This window comes from Equus quagga, chromosome 1, assembly GCF_021613505.1.
Source record: "Equus quagga isolate Etosha38 chromosome 1, UCLA_HA_Equagga_1.0, whole genome shotgun sequence".
NCBI lineage: Eukaryota > Metazoa > Chordata > Mammalia > Perissodactyla > Equidae > Equus > Equus quagga.
This window is the reverse complement of record NC_060267.1, coordinates 170640143-170652430: the sequence shown is the minus strand read 5'-3', so window position 1 is coordinate 170652430 and position 12288 is coordinate 170640143.

The window sequence follows — 12288 nt, the reverse complement described above, 5'->3', positions numbered from 1 at the left end:
GAGACTGCTCTGTCGGCACAGCGATTGATGAAACAGCAGGTAGGTCTCCTGTCTCAGTGAACACAGCAGGGTGGCAGTCTGTTGTCTCCAGCTGAGTGGTCACAGGTGAGCTGGGTGGTCAAAGGTGAGTGCAGCAATCAGTTCCTAGCCTAAGGAAAGATGCTTATGCCTAAGAAAATGCCAATGTGGGGGGAAGTCGCACCTTTTATCTCAAGGGCCTTTGTTCTGGCCATAGGAAATGTCTAAGCAGATGTACAATGCGTGCTCAACAGCCACAGTCAGGCCCTTTTGGAAAAAACAAAGTCAGGCCGAATTAGGCTTATACCAAATGGCTTCCTCATATACTCCAATATATCTTAGTGCTTGCCATTTTTATTTGTCACAGAGAAGATTTTTGAAATATGTTTTGTTCTGACTTTCCATGCATACACAGCCTTTATCTAAGTAAAGAGGCCCCTTTTCTGATCCCAGGAGACAATTGAGATCCCTCGAAACCTGAAGAAGTTACTAGAGTTCCTGATTACCATTGTGGAAACACTTGGTTTCCCCATCAGCACAACTATGACTTTGCTCTTGCAATCATACACAAAGCTCAGTACTTGCAGCAGTCTGGGCTAAGCCACTAAGAATTAGTTTGTACTCCTACACAGGAAGGCACACAGGAACACCCCATTTCAGGAGCAGTCACACTTTTATCAGCCTCAGGTACCTGACACACAACCACAAATCTTGAAATAAGTGAGGCAAGTTGCTGTCACTTCAAGCACTTGCTTTAGTCATCAAATTGTGAATAAAATGAAGGCACTAGCAATAAGCACAGCTATCTGTTTTCCCCCAATCAATTCTTTCTTCTTCGCCATTCACTACTCTTGTTACCATATTTGCTCGCTTCAAAACTTACTAGGTCTGGCCTGTAGATTCCTTGTCAAGAAGGAGGAATAATAACCTACTACAGGGTTCTTATGAGGATTTAATTGATTAATACATGTAAAGGGTTTAAGACAGTGTCAGGCACCCAGTAAGCACTAAAATAATGTTTGCTATTATGATTACAGGAGCCAAAAAAGTAAATCCCTCCAGATACGTAAAATGAGTGAAAAAGTCTAGATGAAGATTATGTCTGGAGAGCAGGCTATATAAAGAGAATAGCTGGTAATTCAGCTTCAGAGACTATAAGGAAGTGTGAATCCAGTGTTGAAAGCTCTTCTATTTTTCAAATAGGGGATAGAAATCTTGATTTTTGTGAAAATTTCTGACCACTAAAAATGCAAATGCATTCATGACAAAAAACATTCAACAAACTGGGAACAGAAGGAAACTGTCTCAACGTAATAAAGGCCATATACGAAAAACCCACAATTAACATTATACTCAATGGTGAAAGACTAAAACCTTTTCCTCAGGAATAGACAAGGATGCCCGCTCTCACAACTTTTATTCAACATAGTACTTCAAATTCTAGCCAGAGCAATTAGACAAGAAAAAGAAATAAATAGCATCCAAATTGGAAAGGAAGAAGTAAAATGATCTCTGTTCACAGACAACATGAGTTTTACGTAGAAAACCCTAAATACTCCACAAAAAAAGTGCTACAACTAATAAACGAATTCAGCAAAAATTGAAGGATACAAAACCAATGCTGAAAAATCAGTTGCATTTCTATACACTAACAATGAACAATCTAAAAAGGAAATTAAGAAAACAGTTCCATTTAAAATAGCATGAATAAGAATAAAATACTAAGGAGTAAACTTAACCAAGGAGATGAAAGACTTGTACACCAAAAACTACAAAACATTGCTGAAAGAAATTAAGAACATAAATACATGGAAAGATATCCCATGTTCATGGACTGTAAGATTTAACATTATTTAAGATGTCAATACAACCAAAGTGATCTAGAAATTCAATGCAATCCCTATCAAAATCCCAAAGACATTTTTACAGAAATAGAAAAATCCATCCTAAAATTCATACGGAAACTTAAGGGACTCTGAATAACCAAAACAATCTTGAAAATGAAGAAGAAAGTTGGAGGTCTCACACATCTGACTTCAAAACTTACTACAAAGCTACAAGAATCAAATAGTGTGGTACTAGCATAAAGACAGACATATAGACCAATAGAAAAGAATAGAAAGCCCAGAAATAAACCCTCACATATATGGTCAAATGATTTTCGACAAAGGTGCAATGAGGAAAGGACAGTCTTCTTAACAAATGATGTTGGGAAAACTAGATATCCATATGCAAAAGAATAAAGTTGGATCTTACACCATATGCAAAAATTAATTTGAAATTGATCAAAGACCTAAATGTAAGAGCTAAAACTATAAAACTCCTAGAAGAAAACATAGGGCAAAGCTTCAAGACATTGGATTTGGCACTGATTTCTTGGATGTGACACCAAAGGAACAGGCAACAAAAGAAAAGATAGATAAGTCGGACTGTATCAAAATTAAGTGTCTTTTGTACATCAAAAGACACTATCAACAGAGTGAACCAAGGCAACTCATGAAATGGGAGAAAATATTTGCAAATCGTGTATCTGATGAGGGATTGATATCTAAAATATATAAAGAACTCTTAAAACTCAACAACAACAACAACAACAAAACTGCTTAAAAAATTATCAAAAGATTGAATAGACTTTTTCTTCAAAGAAGATATACAAATGGCCAATAAGCACATGAAAAGATGCTCAATATCACTAATCATTAAGGAAATGCAAATCAAAGCCACAGTGAGATACCACTTCACACCTATCAGGAAAATTATTATTTAAAAAAATGCAGAAAATAACAAATATTAGCGAGAATGTGGAGAAATTGGAACACTTGTGCTTCGCTGGTAGGAATGTAAAATGGAGCAGCCACTGTGGAAAACAGTGTGGCCATTCCTCAAAAAATTAAAAATACATCCCTCATATGATCCAGCAGTTCTACCTCAAATATTTGTACACCCACATTCATAGCAGCATTATTCACAATAGCCAAAAGGTGAAAGAATCCGTGTTCATTGACAGATGACTGGATAAACAAAGTATGCCATATACATACAATGGAATATTGGTCAGCCTTCAAAAGGAAGGAATTTCTGACACATGGTACAACATGGATGAACTCTAAGGACATTAGGCTAAGCAAAATAAGCCTGTCACAAAAGGACAAATATTGTGTGATACCACTTACATGAGGTACCTGGAGTAGTCAAGTTCATAGAGACTGAAAGTAGAATGGTGGTACCAGGGGGAGGGGTGGAGGGATGGGAGAATGCGGCCTTCACGTTTAACGGGTACAAAATTTCAGTTGAGGAAGATGAAAAGTTCTGGAAATGGATGGTGGTGATGGTTGCAAAACAAAGTGAAGATACTTAATGCCATATAACTGTACACTTAAAAATGGTTAAAATGATAAATGTTATGTATATTTTCGGTAATAAAAAAAATGTTGATTTAAAAAAATGCAATGCAGGGGCTGGCCCCATGGCCCAGTGGTTAAGTTTGCGCACTCTGCTTCGGCAGCCCAGGGTTTCACCCCGTGGGATCCTGGGCATGGACAGGGCACTGCTCATCAAGCCATGCTGAGGCACCATCCCACATGCCACAACTAGAAGGACCCACAACTAAAAATATGCAACTATGTACCAGGGGGCTTGGGGAGAAAAAGGAAAAATAAAATCTTTAAAAAAAAAATACAAATGCAGGAGGCCAGCCCAGTGGTGCAGCGGTTAAGTTCACACATTCCGCTTTGGTGGCCCAGGGTTCGCCAGTTGGGATCCCAGGTGTGGACATGGCACCACTTGTCAAGCCATGCTGTGGTAGGCATCCCACATATAAAGTAGAGTAAGATGGGCACAGATGTTAGTTCAGGGGCAGTCTTCCTCAGCAAAAAAAGGAGGATTGGCAGCAGTTAGCTCAGGGCTAAACTTCCTCAAAAAAACCCCAAAAACAAAACACAACAAATGCAAATGCATAAACACTCTGTCATCGCATCCACAACTCACCAAATGTAGTACTCCCAGATAAAAATATGGGCTTACAAAAAAAAATGAAAAATCACATGAAGAATCACCCATAGGGAGAGTGACACATGCAACAGGGAAGACTCTCTCTGGCCCTGCTTGGTTCTCACTGGCCCTACTTGAGTCTATGGATCCCTTGATGTCTGGTTGTGACTCCTAGAGAATTGCCAACCCAGGTAATTTGTCTTCCCCTTTCGGCTACAAAGGTCACTTTACTGCCACCGTGGCAACCCTCTGGCCACACCAACTCACACCATCAGCTACTTTCTATATCCCTCATAGTGCACGCAGGAAACTCTGGATCCTTTCATCCCATACAGGAGTATGAGTGGAGTCAGGAGTGTCAACTCAGCTCTCACTCTGCCTTGTCTGTGCCACCCTGCACTTCACTCTGCTGCAGCCTTCCTATGCGGGAGCAGAGCCACCCTGTGAGGCTTTCTCCTCCCACTTTTCCAAACAGAGAGTAGACCCTAAACCCTCTCTACTTAAAGTCTTCTCCACCGTCTATTTAACAGCCCAACTGGAATTTCCGCCTGGAAAATTAAAGTCACAGTACAGAGTCTGCCTCCTTACTCCCACTCTCTCTCTCTCTTTTTTCTCCTTTCTGCTCTCAAGTAGAAAATTGAACTTTGACTCCTTTTTTGCTCATTAAATTGCTTTCTTAAGGAGTCCTAATCCTCCCCACCCTCATGGTCAGTAGATAGCTCTGGTTGACTAGAGAAAAGGTCATATACATAGGAATGCCAAAGCGAAGAGCAGGTTGATAGATACTTTCAAATTAAATAAGATGGATTGATTTGGGCAAGAAGGGGATATAATTGCTCATGTAACGGAACAGTCCAGAGTTTCAGGCCAGACTTTATCCAAATGCTGGAATGATGGGATCAGGACTCAGTTTCTCTCTGCTTCTTAAATCCACTTCTTCACTGTTGGCTCCATTTTTGGCAGGCTTCTCCCCTGGTGGTTTCAAGATGACTGCTAGAGGCTCCAGGACCCACAAGCTTCCTTGTTCACATGAAAGGAAGAAGAGCACTTTTTCTCTCCCACTTGTTGAACCAAAGTCCTGAGCTCAGCATGGCTGGCCTTGCCCTTCCCTGATCTAATCATTGTGGTGACTGGGATGGCGTTATTAGCTTAAGATAAACATCATATCCCATATCACATATCCCATTCCTAAAGCAGAATAGGCATAACGTCACATTCCCCCAAAGCCCATGGACCTTGGGAATAAACATTAGATACCATTGCCAAGAAAAGGAGAAATGTGTGTTGCCCACTGCCTCCCTTGTCTACCAGATCTGATTTGACTTGCTGCTCAACAAGCATTTATTGAACGAAATACTGGAAAAAAAAAAGAAGAAGAAGAAGCAGAAACACCTTAATCTCAGCAACGCTTCTCCGCAGCACAGATTCCTTCTGACTCCTGATTCTCGCTCCGGGAAGTTTCTCTTTACATAACACCCTCGTGTCACCCTAGTGAGCAGGCTACAGTCTGCACATCCACATCTCCCTAAAGATCGTTAAAGGGGTTCATAAACCACCTTACAGCTGAAGCAGAATTCACTCTAATTTTTATCGCTTTGATTATTATCACATATAATGTATGTAATAGAGGGGTCTCTGCTTAGATTTGACTGTGAAATTACTCACAAGCAGAAGGAGGAAGGGATCTGCTAGGAGGGAGGCATCACCAGGGTTAGGCCCACTGGAAGTGCTGGGGTAGAGGTGGTTCACACCGGCTTCCTGCCTTTGCCCCTCTGCCGTTTGGCTTTGTCACCCCTCTGCACTCTCTTTAAACACACATGAAGAGCAACAGCCAGCCTGCGCCAGATTTCCTACATGCAAAATAACTTCTCTCTTCTTTTTCCGTTAATCCTCAAAGACTTTTTTATTTTAAAGATTTTTTTTTTTCTTTTTCTGCCCAAAGCCCCCTGGTACACAGTTGTATATTTTTAGTTGTGGGTCCTTCTAGTTGTGGCATGTGGGATGCCACCTCAGCATGGCTTGATGAGCAGTGCCGTGCCTGTGCCCAGGATCCCAACAGGCGAAACCCTGGGCCACCGCAGCAGAGCACGCGAACTTAACCACTCAGCCACAGGGCCAGCCCCAGACGTTTTTATTTTAAAACTTGAGATGTGATTGCTCACACTCGGTATTTAATATTATATGTAATAATAATCAGTGTGATAGAAATTAGAGAAAACTCTGCTTCAGCTGTAAGGAGCTTTATGAACCACTTTAATGATCTTTAAGGAGATGTGGACATGCAGACTGTAGCCTGCTCACATGGCAGGTGGTGGTGGGCACAGGCTCCTGACTGGAGCTGGAAAGCCTGAGTTCTATTGTTAGCTCTGCTGCTCTACAGCTGTGTGACCTTGAGCAAATCAGTTAACCCCTCTGGACCTACCAATTCCTCAACTCTAAAATAACAGTTAAACTCAATGTTCTCTAAGCTCTTTTCACCTTCAGCATTCTAAAATTTTCTACAAAATCTATTTTGCTTTTAAGAGTTCACAAATGAGAAGTTATCAGTAAAGAGTTAACTTTTCGAGAGCAGGAAAGATTGCCAGGGACACTCATTCAGGCTGAATGGGGTAAAGGAAGAGGCATCGTACAGACAAGAGGCTGCAGAGTGATCAGGATCTTAGACAACAAGATCCTGCGGTGGGTCCTGACACTCCTCTGTAGGGTCTCCAAGGAGCCTTAAATGGCACAGGTATAGCCTCAGGAGGCTGGTGGATTGAATTGCAAGAATCCCCGTGCTCTTTGCCCTGGGGAGAGGTTAAATCTTCTAGGTTCACAAGATTCCCTTCTGAAGCTCCTCCAAGGACCGAGAGCTCTCCCCCGCTACCTCTGTTTCTCAGATGAGGGCCCTAACGAGGGTGGAGCTCCCAATGTTTTGTCCCATGACACTCCAATTAAGATGACAAATAGAAAGTATGAAGTAACCCCCACTCTTTCTCAAAATCTCACTAAAACAACCAGGAAGGGATATATATATATATATTTTTTTAAGACATAAATCCACAAGGACAAAGAGAAAAGAAGAGGAGACACAACAACTAAATTTTGGAAGTTAGAAGCTGCGTGGACTGGTAGCTAGCCTAGCAGACTCTAGTAAACTGAATCCAAGGGCAGTGGTGGCGAAAGATGTGAAGCAGTTTGGTTTACACTGCAGGACCCGAAGGGCTCGTGAGTTGGCAGTACCAGGTACCTCTCAAAGTGGGGTTGAAGTAAGGGCTTAAGATAAAAGAAACTGATTGGAAATTCTTTTAAGAAGCTGCCAGGTCCCCCGATGCCCTTCCCAATCCATCCAACTGGGAAGCTCCCTCTCCGCAGCCCTACTGGGAGATAGAGACCTTTCCTCTGAGCGTGGACAGGAGAGAGCTCTCTGAAGAAGGAAAATCTGAGAGCCTCTGTGCTGGGGGACATCAGGCCCAGCCAAGGATAGGGAGATCCAAACAGAAGACAGGAAGATGTGGTTATTTACATAGGGAATGTTGGAACCACCAGCCCGCTTCTCCCTTTCTGCTCCCAGAACACTCGCAGCCAGGCCTGCACTGACCAGGAGACTGGAGGATCCTTCCCTGAGCATCCTGTCAAGCGCGAGAGAAAGACGTCAAAATTCTGACAGAGGTTTTCTACCTGATCGGCCCCACTGGACCACTGAACAGTGAAATCCGTAACGACAAGCCTCAATCCAGGCTCTCAGAGCTTCCAGTCATCTTTTTATGCCCCATCCTTAAATATGAGCAGAGGCCAAAGATCGCCACACATCTGAGGAAAGCCTCAGAGAGACCAAAACACACAAACAGATAAAGATAACTTTGAGGAAACAGAGCCTATCCAGGGAGAAAAAAACATTTTTAAAAATCACCAAAATTCTTAGACATAAATATTAGATCAACGAAAGACAAAATGGACATATTTATAAAAAGGAATATTCAGAGAACACAAAGGGAGCCTTGAAAATTTAAAACATGATAGTAGAAATTTTTTTAAAAAGTCAGAAGATTGAGACAGTCTCCCATGATATGAAGCAAAAGCACAAAAAGAACATCTTCAAGCTTCTAGAAAGAAAATAAACAAAAGCAAAAAAGATTTTTTTAAAATAGGCCAAATAAAAATTTCAGGAATCAGAATTCCTGGGGCTTCTTGGGCTGTCCTTAGAGCTTCCAACCAAATCTTCAGTGTTCCACTCTTAAATATGAGTTAAAGATAAAGTCCAAAGGAAATTTGTAAACGATGATTGTGAAAGACTGAGCCCGGTATAAAGATCTAAAGCTCCCGCCCCTCTCCACTATTCCCTGAAGAGCAGTGGGATGGACAAGCCAGAGCCAAGGACCTACCTGCCCAGCCATCCCTTTACTCTTCCCTTAGGCGCCACCTCCACCAGCCCACCCTTCCCTATTCACTGCCATCATCCTCTCTCTCTCTCTCACACACACACACACACACACACCCACACACCCACACACCCACACACATACACACACAGAGGCTTGATTTGGAGGCATGCATCATGCTGTTTTTCTTGATAACAAACATTGTTAATTATGGCTCTGCCCAGGAAATAGGCAAAGATCCCAAGAGCTCAGGCCTTGACAGTAGGGAGCTGCACTTCTTTCTGGACAGTGTCAGACTAGATTTAGTGACAAATTCTAAATTGGCATGAGCCTTTCCCGTTTCCTTGAAGCACAATGCTCCATTGATTGCAAGCTGAGTCATATATTGAGTCTGCTTCTCACACTGTCAGCGGGAGGTGTAATTCCTGAATGACTCCCAGCAGACATTTATAGATTTTTCAATCTGTTGAGTTATAAAAGATACCCATCTTTTTTTTCCTGAGGACCTTTAAATAAATCTTGATCTCAACAGCTAACTCATTAAACATAATCATATACAACACATTGAAGTAATCTGCATAGAAGCAACAGTTGAAGTAATGAGGATAGAAAAAAAATCAAGTAAGTGTGTAAAGAAATAAGAACAGAGGACTGAAGACCTGAGTCCCACCTTCCAGTTTGCTCTTGTTTAAGAGGTAAAAGAAAGAAAAATAACTCTTCAAGGAGACCGAGAAGGCAAAGATGGGAATAAGAACCCAGTTAGGGTACCAGGACAGAAATCATAGAAAGAGAGTACTTCAAGAAAGGGTGATGGGCAGAGTAAAATATGTTGGGGAGACCAAGAAGGCATGTGGCAGACCCAGTCAGTGCCCCATCCTTATCCTCTCAGGTCTTACAGTTACAAGGCAGGACTCCTAACTCCAACTATCTAAGGGTCTTTGGCTGCTAGAGCCCGCTCTGCCCCAGCAGTGGCAAGCCAGAAATGCTGGACAATTAATGCTTCCCCATCCTCACTCCAATGCAGCAGCCCTCAACCAGTGACTGACTAGAGTTGGCATATAAATACCCCAGATTCCATACTCCTTAGGTAGGATAACTCTGAGCCCGTGCTCTACACTATGCCCCTACTGTCTGTCTACCCTATGTTTCCCAGAGTTCCTCAGCAGAATTAAGTTCTGGTTACTCCCAGTGGTAACTGACTCAATAGGACACCATTTATTGACTTTCTTCCTTTTTCTTTCTCACTTCCCTACACCACTACGGGTGCTTCCTGACATCATCTCCAAAAGAGTGGGATGATAAAAGGCCCTTGATCAGATAGCCTGAAGATCCTTGAGAGGTCAAGGTCAGTAGAATGGAAAAGACAGAAGCCATGCTGCTGGATTGTAAGGGGAAGTGGAGAATCAAAGACAGAAACGGAAAACAATTCCAGAAGTTTAGCATTTAGAGAAAGGAAAGAATGGGGGAGTTATTACTGGGGCAATGGAATTGAGCAAAAAAATTTTGTTTGCATCTATCTAGGGGAGATCCAAAGCATATTTTTAATTTTTTAAAAAATATTTCATTTTTATTTTTCCTTCTTCTCCCCAAAGCCTCCAGTACGTAGTTGTGTATTTTAGTTCTGGCTCCTTCTAACTGTGACATATGGGATGCTACCTTGGCATGGCTTGATGAGCGGTGCCATGTCTGCCCCCAAGGTGCTAACTGGTGAAACCCTGGGCCACTGAAGCAGAGCACACAAACTTAACGACTGGGCCACAGGGCCGGCCCCCCAATGCATATTTTTAGACATTTGACTCTAGGACTGTTTAGGTCTTCCTGGGAGCTCCCCTGTCACTCTAGGTCCACCTTCTACCTCTCCTCTGTTTTTATCATCTCTTTGGCTAGCTTCTCTTGTTTGTCCAGTCTTAAGTATTTGTTTTTCTGAGGGTTCTGCATTTGGTACTCTTCTCATCTTTTTCTACAGTCTCCCTCTGGGTAATCTAACCCAAGCATGGCTTGAACTTCCACTTATACACTGACAATTCCTAAATTTGTATCTTTAACCCAGGACCCTTTCCTGAGCTCCAGACCCATGTACTCAACTGCCTACTTTATAATTATTCCTGTCTACCCAGCAGGCACCTCAAATTAATCATGAAAAAAACTGAACTTGCCATCTTCTCCTCAAATTCATTTTTTCTTTATATTTGATTGGTGAATGATACTACCATTCATCTAGTTACCCATATCAGGAAAGTGGGACTCATCCTGAACCCTAGCCTCTCTCTCATCACCTTCATCCATTCAGGCGTTAAGCCGAATAAGTCCTTTCCTTTCCTTTAACATCTCCCTAGTCCATCCATTCTTTTCATTCTCTGTTCCTGCCTGAGTTCAGGCCATTGTCTTCTGTTGCATGGACCATATAGTTCTCTTAAGTGATCTCTCTGCTTTTAGTCTTGGCCCCTTCAATACGTTCTTCACACTCCTGTCAGATAGATTTCCTGCCACTTAAAACATTTCCAGGCCTTAGAGAGAGTGTGTGTGTGTGCACATGTGTGTCACTTTAGAGGGATGTTCACGGTCAGAGTTGAGGAAAATTGTGCCTAGGACCCAGCTTGAAGAACATCGGACTTCCGGGTCCATTCCCATTTCCCTTTCTGTAGGTTCAAAACAAGAATCTGCCCACCACCACCAAAGATAATGACTCCCTTGGAATCTTTTCCTGGGGTCAGCCTCTGTGAATCAGGGTAGAGACAGGAAAGTCATCCCCTATTGATGACAGCCACCAATGGAGGGCCCAAGGTTACGAAGTAGAGCTGAAGGAGGGTCATGATACAGAGACAGAAAGCTCAAGGTGCAGGAGCCCTCCTAAGGCAAGCATCTTCAAGGTTAAGTCAAAGGCCAGCAAGGCAAGACACAAGAAAGGGATTTCTTTCTCCTCAGAAGAGCCTTGTTTAGAAAGTTCATTCTGGACCTTGGAGAGAGACATTCCGTCCTAGCTCCCACTCAGGACAGCAATAACGTCTCCTAAGACAGTGGTCTACAACCTGAGGTGCGTGCAGCCCTCGAGGTACATGAAGACTTTCCAAGCCGTTCAAGGGCGAGATGGTTCTAAGAGAATCAATTTTCAGATCCTTAACTTCCTTATTTCTTTTTTTTATGAATGATTGATGTGGGTTTGTGACCTTCAGGTTCTCCTTTCCTACCTACAATTTTGCAATTATCCTTCTTCCTCTTCACAAAAGAAAGGTACACCCCTCACCTGTCCTGAATCTCACTGTGATGCACCAAAAAAGAAAGTGAACGTGTTAGGGGCGTTTGGTATTTTGATGTTGATGCTGAGAAGGTGAATCACTGAAGAACAAAACTTTTTGTAAGCCAGGTGTTTCCTATTCTTTCTTCAATGAAATTGAAGGAGGCTCTAATTCAGTTATCAGCTGATAGCTCAACAAAAACAATTTTTTATAATACATCAGTCTGTTAATTTTGGGGAAGCATTGAGCAACATTTGTTTATGACAAAATGCCTTCCATTTCTATCATCTTACTTCTTTTTTTCAAATGTTTTTATTTTTATTTATTTATTTACTTATTTATTTTTTGAGGAAGATTAGCCCTGAGCTAACTACTGCCAATCCTCCTATTTTCACTGAGGAAGACTGGCTCTGAGCTAACATCCGTGCCCATCTTCCTCTACTTTCTATGTGGGACGCCTACCACAGCATGGCTTTTTGCCAAGCAGTGCCATGTCTGCACCCAGGATCCAAACCTGCGAACCCTGGGCTGACGAGAAGCGGAAGGTTCGAACTTAACCTCTGTGCCACCGGGCCGGCCCCTCTATCATCTTATTTACATAGATAAGATTTCTCAGGGCTTACATATATATAAACAAACTAACAAAAAATATGATTGATGTTGAAAGCTGTCTCATTCCAGCA